Consider the following 12,442-nt stretch of genomic DNA (forward strand, 5'->3'; position numbering starts at 1 on the left):
CCGAAGTTGCGTGTTTAACCGTTAGATCGGGTGTTTGTAGCACTGAAGTGGTTATTCCTCTGCATAATTATTTTTCCTTTTACAAGGAAGCTGAGATGTTGGCGAGGGAGACATTTTAAGTGAGTGCTGGGGATGAACAAGAGTGAAGGGAGAGTCAGGTTTAATGATGATTGCTTTGCTTTGCTTTCTCACTGTTGGAAAGGAAGCACCTTCTCCTCATCCCCTCCCCGCGAGGACTAACCACAAATGCTGCTTTTACCGTTGTGTTTTGGGTCTGTTTCTGCTTATCTTACAGGTTTTATTGGCACATGTGTCTGGTTGCTCGTTTCTCTTTAATCCTCCCAAAATACAAGAGCTGTTACTGGAGTTGATTTAACGTGGTGGAGTCTCTGCATAGTTAAAATTGCGGATGCTGTATAAAACACGGGCTCTCCTTGTCCTTCCCGACAGCTCCAGTGCAGAAGATGCTGCAGTGGGATGCTCCGTTACCTAACCAGTGTGGGCAAGGGGTGGAAGGGAAGGGAGCAGCTTCCTCCAGCAGGGCAGGGCCATCAGAGCCACTCACCCCTTTGCCATGTGCTGTGGTAGCAGGCAAGGGGTTCCCGTGGGAAATGGGGGGCTGGCACCCAATGGGGGGTTTCTCCCTCCAGCCACCGGCACTATTTGCCCAGGATGGAGATTTCCAAATCTTCTTACATTACCCTTCCCTCATGCTCACCCCATGAGGGACCCCGCTGTATCTCTGTATATAAATACACAGATAAGGAGCATAAAATCACCATTTCACATATAATCCGCGTGGTGATGCTGTCGAGACCTGTCACCGTGGCTCGTGCGATGCTCAGCTGGAGTTGGCATCACCCTGTCCCCATCCTGGGGTGCAGGTGGGTGGCAGGGGGGCAGCACCCCCAGCCCGGCCGTGGCACTGGGATGCGGGTGGGAAGGGGGACTGGAGATGATGGAGAAGCAGGTCTGTAGTGAGTGCCCTGCCTGGAGCGGGTCAGGCTTTGGCATGAGGACAGTGAAATGGGTTTGGGGGTCTCCTTATTTGATGGAGTGTCAAAACAAGATGATTTCTTGTCATTACTCAGGGTTTCTCAGAGCACTTTCTGCACGCTTTGCTGTCATTAACAGCCACCAGTCCAGAGCTGGAGCTGCTTAATTTATCTGTGTGCTCCTCACACCTTTGTGTTTTATAAAGCAGCCGCCTCTCGGGGTCTGGCCGGGAGGCAGCGGTGCCTGTGCGCTCCCGCTAATCCAGGAGTGAATCAAAGCAACTTTTTACAAAACAAGATTCTCTCGCTGTTGCAAAAGAGCTTTGGGGAAATCTGGGGTTTGTGGTTAAGGATCTTACCCTGATGCACAAGGAAAATGATGTGTAGCTTTTATTTGGCCCAAAGGATTCTTACAACATTATCCGTATTTCCTTTAATTTGTGGGATTTCTAGTAAATGGGCTTAAAAATAGGTCCGGGCAAGATGCCAGGGTACATATGAACAGCAAGAAGACTCTGCAGGCTGCGAGCAGCTCGCTTTCACTTCTCCCTCGGTGCGGGCTGGGACGGGGCGAGCGCTCACCTTTGGGGTTAAATTTAACGATGCCCCTGGAATTCATTGGAAGTTGATAGTGTGGAAAAGGCCTTGGAGCTCCTTTCCAGGACTGGTGCAGTGTTGTAGAGTCAGACACACGTCTGGAGAGGGGCAGGATGAGCTGTGGTGCCAGGTAGGGCTAGAGCATGGCGGGGGGGACACCCTCACGTGAGTCCCTGGACCCGTTTTGCTGATGGGACTGGGGGCTTTGGAGACCCGGTGACTTGGCCATGATTTTTATGGTTTAGTTTTTCATTCTCAGGAGTCTCTTAAAGCCCTTTTTAAAGCAGGAAAAATCTCATGAGGGAGAGGCTATGGCTGGAGCCGGAGCGACTGCTTGTGCCCGGCTCCCTTCGGCGATGTCCTCCTGGCTCTTTCTTCAAAGTCAGTCTCGGTTCAAGTGACTTCAAAATGCGTTTTTCCCTGGGGACAGCCACCCACAAAAGCCTTTCATTAAGACGTAGTGGGTTTACGCAGCTGGAGCCCCAGCGGTAAAGGGAAGGTAAGCGGGGAATGATGCCAGCTCGCTCCGCGTTCCTCGGCTGGGCAAGGGCGCCTCAGCTTCCCCAAACGTGCCAGCTTTGTCCTGTTTCTGCACAATTTAGTTCATTTGATTTTAATTAAATCTGTGGGCATAAGCCTGTAAAACTTTAGTGTGAGGACCGCAGATGCTGCGCCTCTCTGCTGTGAGCAGCTTCTCGGGAGACGAAGAGGAGGAGCAGGGAGATGGATGAAGGGCAGGAAGGTTTTGAGCTTCCTGGGAGCAGCAGTGCTGGATCGGTGCAGCGGGCAAGGAGAGGTGTGGGGAGGGGACATGCAGGATTGTGGCAGCAAGGCTGCGGTTGGGTTGGGATTGCAGCAGGTCCTGCGGGTCATGACAATGAGGAACCCTCCTTGCACAAGCAGCGTGTGGGTGCAAGCTCACACCGTGCCTCTGCCAGCTCTCTCGAACTCAAAATGTGCATTTTCACGTGTTGGTGGTGAGGGACTTCCATAAAATCAAGAGGACCCTGGTGCCTGATGCAGAAGCAAAGTTGTTAAAGGGAAATTATTGATGCCATTGGCAGTAATGTTCTAATAACACTTTCATACGAGGGTATCCAGTTGCTTTACCAGTTATTAAGTCTCGTGATGCCTCTGTGAGCTGGGGGAAGTGCAGTGAATTGGGTTGTACAGGTGAGAACCCCAGGCCTCATCCCTGCTCCCCCTCCCGGCACAGCCTGGCTCCTCATCCTCTGCTTTTCCTTAGAAGTCAGTAAGAGCTGTTGTAGGATCCAGCCCTCCAGCATTGTGGTGGCTGCGGGCTGGAGTCCCACAAGCCATCCATGCCACCGCCCAGTTCCCAGTCCTCTTTCCGGAAGAGGCAGGTGAATTTGCTGCAGGGATAATATCCGGGATATGTCTGGAGGGCACTGGGCTCCATGACACAAAACCTTTCCATTTCCAAGCAGCAGCTGAAGGGGCTCTTGGGCCTTTCCCATGGAACTGATGGTGGGTGCTGCAGTAGATGCAGGAGCACCACAGGGCAGCTCCCAGCTCCGAGGGTTTCTCCATGTTTCAGGAAAGAGCAGAGCAGAGACCGCCCCGTGCTATTTCAGCATGGGTTTGGTACATTGTGAGCTTAGGAAGCATCTGTGTCCCTCCGGACATGGAGGTGCTGAGCGCAGGCACCCCAAGACACCTCTTTAATCATCCAACTTTGGCATTTAGCAGCTTCCAGCCCCAGGAACTCCTTCCCTCCTGCCCTGGCGATGCCGAAGCACCACCCTCCAACCAGCGCAGTGCTGGAGCAGAAGTTCACATTCAAGCTGATTCTTCAACTTTCCCTCCTTGAGTGGAGATCAGCTTTCCCGGCTGGCCCGGAGGAAGGGGCTCCTGTTGTTTCTTCAGAAACCAAGGTTAAATGAGCAGCTGCAGCACGGCTGGGTGGTAAATGTAAAGGGTTTGGGGAGATGAGCAGTGGCCTGGGCAGTGGGTCGTGGCCAGGGCTGCTGCTGGGTTCCATCGCCAGGGCTGGGATGTGTGAGGTCCCCTCTTCAAACAGTGTCATCCCTGCTGCAGGCCCCTTTGGTGTTCTTCTGAAGAACGACTGGGTTTGTGCGTGTTGCTTGGGTTTAGGGTTTTCTTTGTTGTTGTTTTTTTTTTTTCCTTGAAGATTTTTAACTGAGAGACAGCAAATTTAATATTTTCTGTGTCTTGGATGTGTTGTGATTTACATTTGATTTTAGGCATAATTAGAAATGCAAGTAGAGCGCTTTGTGTTTTACCTCTGCTTCGACTATTTATGGCATGATATGCAAATGAAGCAAGCTATGAATATTAAAGATTAGAGTATGTTACAAAGTATCACTGTCTTTAATGAGTTGGGTAATGGGCACAGGCTTTGCACACACTTTAATATGGAGCTGGTTTATGTTGTGTGCCGGCTCTGCAGCGCTCGATGCCGGGTTCGGTTACATCCCAAGAGAGCGGGGCTGTGATTTAAGCCCCATCGAGCCCCGCGTCAGCTGCAGTAGGTAGGTGCCATTTCCAAGCGTGCCCATGACAAAGGCGGCTGCGGCTGGCGAAGGGTGTTGATGGATTATTTCACAGAGACTGTTTCAGTTCTTGTCTAGGTCAATCCGTTTCATCTGCTGCAGTGTTGTAGATGGAGCTGAGAATATGAAAGCACTCGTCGACCTTTCAAGGTGCTTTGCAGCACTGGGAGGGAATCTTAAACACGCTCCTGCCGGAATGGAGCTGCTGCTGTAACATCACACAGACCCCAAGAAATTAATTTTGCCATTCCTTGCCAATTAGATTCATTGTCAGAGAATTATTTGGGGGTTTATTGGCACATCTGAAGGCATTTGAAGGAACATCTTATCTGCTGGATAGCAGAGGGTTGGGAAGTGGGCTCCTTGGATTAACTCTTTCTTGCCGTGGGAGCGTGGGCAACCTAGGTGGGATGGGTTTATCTCTAAACTAGTAAATGGCTTTAAACCAGTGTCATAAAGGAGGAAGGTTGCGGTGTCCTGGGGCACTGCGCTGCAAGCAGCGGTTTCACCCATGGGTAATCTGAAGAAGCAGCAGTGGGGTCCCTGCAGGATGCTGCGGGGTGATGCTGGGGGGCTGCAGGAGATGGGGCTGGGGGGGAACCAGCCAGGGAGGGGAAGCAGCGGGTTTTGTGCCGAATGGGGCTTGGGGAGGGTGGGCGGCGGGGAGGGAGAAGGCAGCATGCCCCGGGGAGCGTGCTTTTGAGATTGGAGGTATTTAAATTACAAATTTGGATGAGGAAGATTGTCAGCAGTATTCAAAACAGTGCTGAAATTCTTTTGAAACACTGTCGAGCTGTGCTGTGGCAGTTGAAAAGTTTGGCACACAAGAACTTGGCCCAGAAGTTGCTGCTTGGGTTTTTTCCTTTAAAACTCCATTCATCTGTATGCAAGTATCCCACATGCTTAAGGCAAAAAATCCCACCAGGCTCAACAGTGGTTTGAGGCAGACCCGTGTGAAGCTGCAGAAGTGACCGGTCTCTAGTGGCAGGGGGTTCTATATTTATGCTTTTTAATTAAAATCATAATTTTACAGTGCTTGTATCTACTCTTAATGTTGCCCGTTTGGCTGTGGCACAGCAGCACACGACTTGTAAGATGTTAGCGTTGGCTCTGGGGGATGTACTTGACCCTATAGAATCATAGAATAGTTAGGGTTGGAAAGGACGTGAAGATCATCAAGTTCCAACCCCCCTGCCATGGGCAGGGTATATATATCTATATCTATCTATCTATCTATATTGACCATATCTAATCTACCTTATAGTAGTTATATAATGCAATATTCTGGGCTGCAGCCTTGTCTGGGGGTGGTTTAGGCCATTGCATTTGGAAGCTTTGGGCAAAATTTGTTTCACCCAGTGAATGTTTTTGTTGTAAGAGCAGAGAAATCGAATGGGAAGTCGGTGTTGAGTCTCTGGTACCTTCCAGGCTCAATGCTGGGATCTGGGAGCAGGAGATGGGTCCGGAGGGAGTTTTCCTTTCAGGAAATTGGGAGGGGGACAGAGACTTGTTTGCTGAAGTGCAAGCAATGAATGCAATGTATGGAAAATGCAGGTCTCCTGATTTGCCCCCGTTCTGCTGGGGAAAGTGGGCGTCAGGCTGGGGTGACCCCCTCACATCACTGATTTTAGGTTTCTCTGGGGGTTTTGGTGCATGATCGGAAACCTCAGTTTTGAGAAGCATTCCATGCAATCTCTTCCTCGCTTCTCTGGACCTAGAAGCACAGAGTTAAATGTCTGCAGTCTCTAACTTGCCTTTTCTGCAGGCTTATACTTCCATTAAGGATCAGGCTCCGATGCAACTGGAGCTTTACTTTATAGAGTATTAAAAGTTTAATGAATAAATCTCTTCCTTCGCCAGGACTTTTGGGCAATATTGTTTCCCAGTGCTGAAATCCCAATGGAAACACGGCGATCCCGGGGCTTGGGAAGGGTTAATTCTGTCATACCTCCTTTTTCCTTAAAGCAGGGAGAATAAGCTGCAGCCAAAAGTAAAAGTCATTAATTTGAAGACAGAGATGTAAGCAAAGTTTCCTTCCCCTCTGCAGGCTGGTCAGGGTAGGCTATGCAGTAATTGAAAAGTAAAGGCAATTGAATTACAGGCTCCTGTCCAAACGGAGCGCGATTTCTTCTTCTTCTTTTTTTTTCCACCCTCCATTGCATCAGAACTAGGCAGTATTCCTGATGTTCTCATGTGTGTTAATGCTGACTCACAGACTAACTTGCACAAGAAAAAAACACACAGGCAGCTCCACCATACTAGGTAATGAGCTCTAGCAAGAAGCAGCGTCTGATGTTTTGTAAGCTTTTTTAATTGACCTTTTAAGATATTTACTTTATTTTAAGGCTTTCTCTTCCGTAGTGGTAGAACTGAGTCATGCATGTTATATATATATTGCTAGCTCTGCCGTTGTGTACGGGGAGTGAGGAGAATACCATTCAGCATGGCACTTGTCTTTTTGATGTGTTACGGATGTGGATTAGCGTTTGGATGGGATGCAGGCAGTGCAGGCGTTGCGGAAGGTGATGGGGTGCTCTGTGCTTTCTGGTGGCTGTAACTTAGTCGGGGTCTTGAGTTTTTATTACATAGCAAGCAATGAAATCCTGCAGGGTAACTGTATTTTCCCTTCTTTTCTCCATGTCTCTCCCTTCCCTTTTATCCTTACAGCGATGTGGAAAAGAAATGAAAATGTTGCATTTTCTATTTTTGCTTTCCTTGCTTTGAGAGCTCTGAAAACCAGCGATAGAGAAGGGAGGGAAAGAAACCCCAAACTTAATTAAATAATAATGGCAATAACACGCTTCGCCCTGGCTGCCTGACGGCACTGTTCGGAGGCAGCAGCCTGCCGGGGGGGTGACCTCGAGCGGCGCTGGAGTGGCCAGCCGGCCGGTGACTCACCTTGCAGCAGCACGGAGCCTGGGGGACCAGTGCCACCAGTGCCGGGCTCCCTGGGGATGACCCCAGCACCGCATCCCGCGGGGCTGCAGCATCACCGTTCATTTCGTTCACTTTTCCATCTCCCCCCTCCTTCATTCCCTGCCCGTGCCTGCGGGTCTGTACTTTCTGTGCGAACTTTCAGGGTTCGGAAGCAAGCGGAGCCCCGTGCCGCATGTCTGCTGCGTGCGCGCTGCTTGTGGGCTACTCGGTTAATATTTGCAGATCCAGTTCCTGCTCTCTTTAATAGGGCAGAAATCGCCTTCTCTCACCCATTGCCCCCGGCTGCTACACTAAAAATAGGGACGGTTCGCGCTGCTTGCCACTTGCAGCATTTCAGACATAAATACCTGGGAGCTGCAGGGGCAAATGCTGCAGAAGGGGAGAGGAGTCTCGCTGGTGCTGCCATTCGCTTCCCAAACTTAACCTTGTTTGCTTTCCCCTGCCAAAGACGGGCATTCAGCAGTGCCGGCGTTCCCGGCGTTTCGCAGTCATTCCCCAGCCCCTCTCCCATCCCCTCCTGTGTTTTCTCCCCCCTCCAAACCCCAACGGGGCCAAAGGGAAGGCTTGGTTTTGGGGTGTGTGGGGGGGGTGTATGGACTTGTCTGCTTTGCTCCTCTGTTGCCTGATACAGTGATCTGCATGGAAGGGGTGGTGGTGGAATATGGCCAAAGCAGACCTGAAATGTGTTTTATTTGACTTTATTTAACTCTTTCTCTCGCTGACAGCGTTGCAGCAGCTCCATGCTTGGGGAATGGTACTTTGCCTCCGAGTTTTGCAGTTAGCTCGTGCCTAGTTTAATTGGGGCTTATGTAAAAAGTGCGTTTCCTTCTCATTACAAAAAGGGGGGGGGGGGCACCCCCGAAAAGCTGGGTGCGTGGTGTGGGTCTGGGGACAGCGGGTGGCTCTGGGGAGCCCCTGGGTGGGTGACATCCCCCTGGCAGCCTCAAAGCCAAGGGGGGGGGGGGATTTTCTCCCTCTCTCCTCATTTACAGAAGAAAGGGAAGTTTCCTTTGACCCTTTGGGGCCTTCAAGGGCAGGACTTTTCAGCTCTTTTCTTTTGAGGGGTTTGGCTGGGTGGGGGTGAAAGCCCTCGGCCCCTTTTGTCTCCCATCCCTGGAGGGTCCTGCTGCCTTTGTCCCTGCCCAGCGCACCTTCCTGCAGGGACCTTGGGTTTGGGGGTGGTTTTGGGTGTGTGTGTGTGTGTGTGTGTGTGAAGTCTCTGTACATTGGCTAAGAGAAAAGCCCATTTAAATCCATTATGTGATTATTTGTGATCACTCCTGGGGGGTGGCTCTGATGCCAGCATCTTACTCTAGGTCGATGCTTTTTCCTTTGTTGTCGCCTTGCCCCGACCTCGGGGCAGGAAAATAGTTTAGGAAAGAGCAAACCTGCCTTTTTTTTTCCCCTCCCCTTCCCAAAGCGCGTGAATGCAGAAACTGGGAATTCTCCAACTCTCATGGAAGTTGTCTCAAATAACGGCTGCATTTTTGATGAACCTCCTGTGACAGAGGCTATGACTTTACAAAAACCATGCAGACATGTATAGGTTGTCCTGCCCTATCCAAGGGATAGGGAAAGAGGCTGCAATCGGAAAACAGAACGATGTCTTGCTTGAAGGGTCAGGTACCTTCAATACTAGGGGTGGGAGGGGGGCTTGGCTGGTTTTAATCCTGTTTTGTCCCAAGTTTTCCCATTTAATAGGAGGTCCATGGGATGATTGTCACCTGGAGGACATGGCAGCCCAAAAGGGACTTTTTAGGGTTGTGATGGTGCTCCTGCACCCCAGGGCACAGCTCAGCTTGGGAGATGAGACTGTAAAATACAGTTTACATCTGTAATGGCTAAGGTCATTTGCCTGCAGCACAGCTCTCCCCGTGTCAGATGGACTGAAGCCATTCCAAACCATTCAAAAGCCGCTCGGTGCTCTATTAAAAAGAAATAAATCCTATTTAATAGAGGAGATTTTAAATGAGACATTATCAGGCATTATTGCATTCGCTATCTGGTCACAGGAATGTTTTGCTGCTGTTGGGTTCGGGGGTGGGAGGTCTGGGGGTGAGCAGGTTCTGCTTGGCTTTCAGGTCTGCTTTTATTTCTTGTATTTTTTTTGGGGGGGGGGCATTGATTTGTTGGGGTTTTAGATTGGGTTTTTTGTATATTCTGGTCCTACAGAGGCAGAGGTAGAGAAGGGAGGAGGAAATAACGCAGAGGTCCTGGCCAAGACCATATTGAAGTGGTTTGGGCTTTTCAGCTTGCTGGTATTGGCTTTGCTCTTGTTCCTCAGTGCTCTTTCTAGACCAAACACAGCTTTTCACCGTTTCCCTTGGGCACATTTCAGGGCCTTTTTTCTCTGGGAAAACTAGAGGTTTAGACCATTGCTTGGCTGCTTTGTGACCAGCAGCTACAAAGCCTGCTGGAATCAGAGCTGAGACCACCAGGAGCTGGAGTGATGGGATTTTGGGGGTGGGATCCCTTCAGGATGGTCAGGCCAGGCTGCAGTGCAGGGGAAGGGGCACCTCAGGAGGACTCAGTTTTGTGGAGCCTCTTGGTTCAAACTCCAGTGTCTCGTAGGAGGTTTTACATAAAATCTAGGCAGTGATTTGCTAGGCTGGGGCACTGTGGCGCTTCTCACTGGCTTAAACATACCCTGAAGCAGCATGATTTTGGTGGGTTTGGAGAGACACGGGTTCCTCCTGGCATGCCTGGCTTGTTTACAGAGCAAATTCGAAGCAACATGAATAATTGATATCTATTTTAAGCCGGTTTGTCTGTGCTACCAAGCTGTCCTTGGCTGGTCCTGCCCTGCCAGGTTTCTCCGAGGCAGGGGTTATGAGAGGCTCCAGGGGGGTCCAGTCCAGTGCCTCCCTGGTCTCTCTTCCAGCTTTAAGGGAGCTCTTGCTGGAAGAAAAGAGAAGATCATTCTGCACCCATGATGTGCCATCACCAGGGATGCTCAGGTGCCTGAGTGGTGAAGTTCTGTTTCCTTAAAGTGATTTTCACAGATACAGGGTGGATCCGTGCTGGCCAGGGCAGGCTCCTTTCCTTCTCCAGTGCAGATGGGCAGTGTCATGGCTGGAACAGGTCTTGGGCTCTCGGGCTTGGCTGTCATTGTGTCACCTCTGACCTCCTTGCAGGATGTCACCTTGGTCCTTCTCCTCCTGCACACGAGACAGAGCTCCCATTGACCTGACCCAGGGTTTGGATGAACCCTTTGGGCGCTCCCGACACGTGAAGGTCCTGAAGATCCTCTTGGGAGGCTGCAGGTGCTGTGGGATGCAGAGCAGATGTTAGTGCCATTTGCTGGAGGAGCAGGGGGAGGCAGCCAGCCCCGAGCGCTCGGCAGCAGCAGCAGTTTGCTGCTGTGGAGTTGAACTTAATGCACCAAACATCTATTTGGGTGGTGGATGCGGAGGCGGCAGCAGGGATCAGCAGGGAAGGGTCGCACCAGAGCATCCCTGCAGTTACCCTCCTCTGAGGATGCTTCACCTCTAATCTCCTGCGTTTTAACCACCTGAGCAGAGCAATTGAAACAAATCTGAGACCAGTAGCAGGAATCAAAAGGCTCTGGGCAAGAGAGAAGTAAGCAAAGGGAGGCCCCACCCTCTTTCCCAGAAAAAAGCACCAAACATGCTCAATAAATGCGAAGGTAATTTAAAATCTGAATCCAGGAGACAATGTGACTGGGATTTCATTACTTAAGCAAATGGATTTGCTTTTAGTGGATTCAGCCACAGACTGAAAGAAGCTTTCCCCAAGGGGTAAACATTTTTCCTGCATTTGAAAGGCTTTCTTGTATGGGGGGGGGGGTGTGAGGGACGACTGGAAGGGGGGGGGGGCAGGAATCAGGACTGTGGCTGCCCAAGAAGCACCTTTATTTGGGGCAGATTTGGGCATTCCCAAAGCTGTCCTTTTGGGCAGGGTGGTTTTGGGGAGCCCCTGCTGTGGGATGCAGGGGGATGCTGAGGGGATGCGGGGAGGGGATACAGGGGATGCAGGGGGATGCTCACAGCCCCCTCCCTGTGCCTTCCTCCGGCCGCAGGAGTTAACCAGCAGCAGTGCCAGCTCTGCAGACTGTTTGGAATAGTTTAAATGCTTTGACACTCTGGATGTACTAGATGGCAGAGGAGGCAGTTTACAGCGTAATTCATATGCAAAACTGCACTATAAATTTAAAACCTGTCTCAGTTGCCGTGGCACCACTAAGCATTTCATCAGCATACAGTACAGTATTTCTGCCATCTTTGTTTGCATTGCAGTGACTCATCAAAAGTCTGTCTTGTACCAACACTGAGAGCATTCCTCTGGCACTGATATTTCTCTGTTTTTAAAGCTTCGGTTTGAAACTGGCATTTACTTCAGGTCCCTAATCAAAGGGCTCTATTCATTGCAGAGAGCAGCCTGAATGTTAATCTGCATCCGGCCTATTCATTTAGATGCTGTGCGCTGCCGGGGAGATTTGACTTGGTAAAAGCTTGAGCTACAGCAGATACAAACCCAGGGTTTGATCCCAGAGTTGGTGGGGTTCGGTGCCTGCCCTGAGCCGCAGCGTGCGGTGGGCGACCCGGAGGGACGCGGACGGGCGCTGCGGAAGGTACGTTCGAGGGCACCGGGAACTTCCTCGCTCGCTCGGGAGGGGTTTTTGACCATGCAGATACAATTAAATTGGCTCCGAGTCCCTTCCCTTTTCTTCCTGTTACCCCGTGGCCTTACAGATAGGACTGTTTTTTTCCTCCCAGCAATGGGAACAGAGCGGCTCTTTGTGGGTTATTATTTTCTTTTCATGGATTTTTTTTCTCCTGGGGAATCTTTCTCAGCTAAACTTCTTTTTTTCTTTATATTCTTCTTACGAGCTTTCAGGACTAGTTAACCGTAGTTTTTCTTCACTAGTATTGAAGGCAAATGGGGTTTTAAATCTCCTGGACTCTTGCATGGAGCCCGGGGAGGGGGGACGGGGAGGTTCGGGCTCCGGCTCGTGTCAGTGAATCCGCAGTGATTTGCTTTGCTGGAGTTTCGGTGCACGGGCTGCACCCGGTGCTGCCTGCGTGGGGTTTGTGCCCGAAGGCAAGGCTTCATTTGGTCAGTGAAAGGAGGAATTATCCCCACGGCCGAAAGGTACCGCCGGCCCCAGGGGTGGCCGCGGTGGGATGCGGAGCCGGAGCCATCGTCCCGAGCCTCTTTCATGGGAGGTTGCTGGGAGGGTCCTCGGTACCGGGGCACTGGGCTGGGGGCCGGCGGGCTCTGGCTGCAGGAGGGGCTGAGCTGGGGCTCCCCCAGCCCCACTTTGGATTTAGGGGAGGAAAATCAGAAGACAGCTCGCCTCGCTGCGGCACGTTGGTTTGTTTTATTGGGGCTCAAATATCTGGCTTAATTTGGAGATAA

General features: G+C 50.9%; 1 protein-coding gene across 5 annotated transcripts in view; it reads left to right on the forward strand.

Moving 5' to 3' along the window:
* Positions 1–12,442, forward strand: part of NACC2 (NACC family member 2) — a 56,131-nt gene that overhangs the window by 21,762 nt on the left and 21,927 nt on the right. Inside the window, exons 2-3 of one of the 5 annotated variants that reach the window (XM_061476920.1) lie at positions 10,198–10,326; positions 11,454–11,654. The exons of 1 other annotated variant lie outside the window; for it this stretch is intronic. The gene's annotated coding sequence lies outside the window, so the exon portion shown is untranslated. Of the gene's footprint in view, positions 1–6,375; positions 6,426–10,197; positions 10,327–11,339; positions 11,655–12,153; positions 12,176–12,442 lie in introns of those variants that run through there. 3 more of the 5 variants (XM_061476922.1, XM_061476921.1, XM_061476923.1) reach the window with 3 other exon arrangements.

This window comes from Pezoporus flaviventris, unplaced genomic scaffold (assembly GCF_033815535.1).
Source record: "Pezoporus flaviventris isolate CSIRO_AGI_PZ_B2104156 unplaced genomic scaffold, CSIRO_AGI_Pfla_v1 ptg000097l, whole genome shotgun sequence".
Taxonomy (NCBI): Eukaryota; Metazoa; Chordata; class Aves; order Psittaciformes; family Psittacidae; genus Pezoporus; species Pezoporus flaviventris.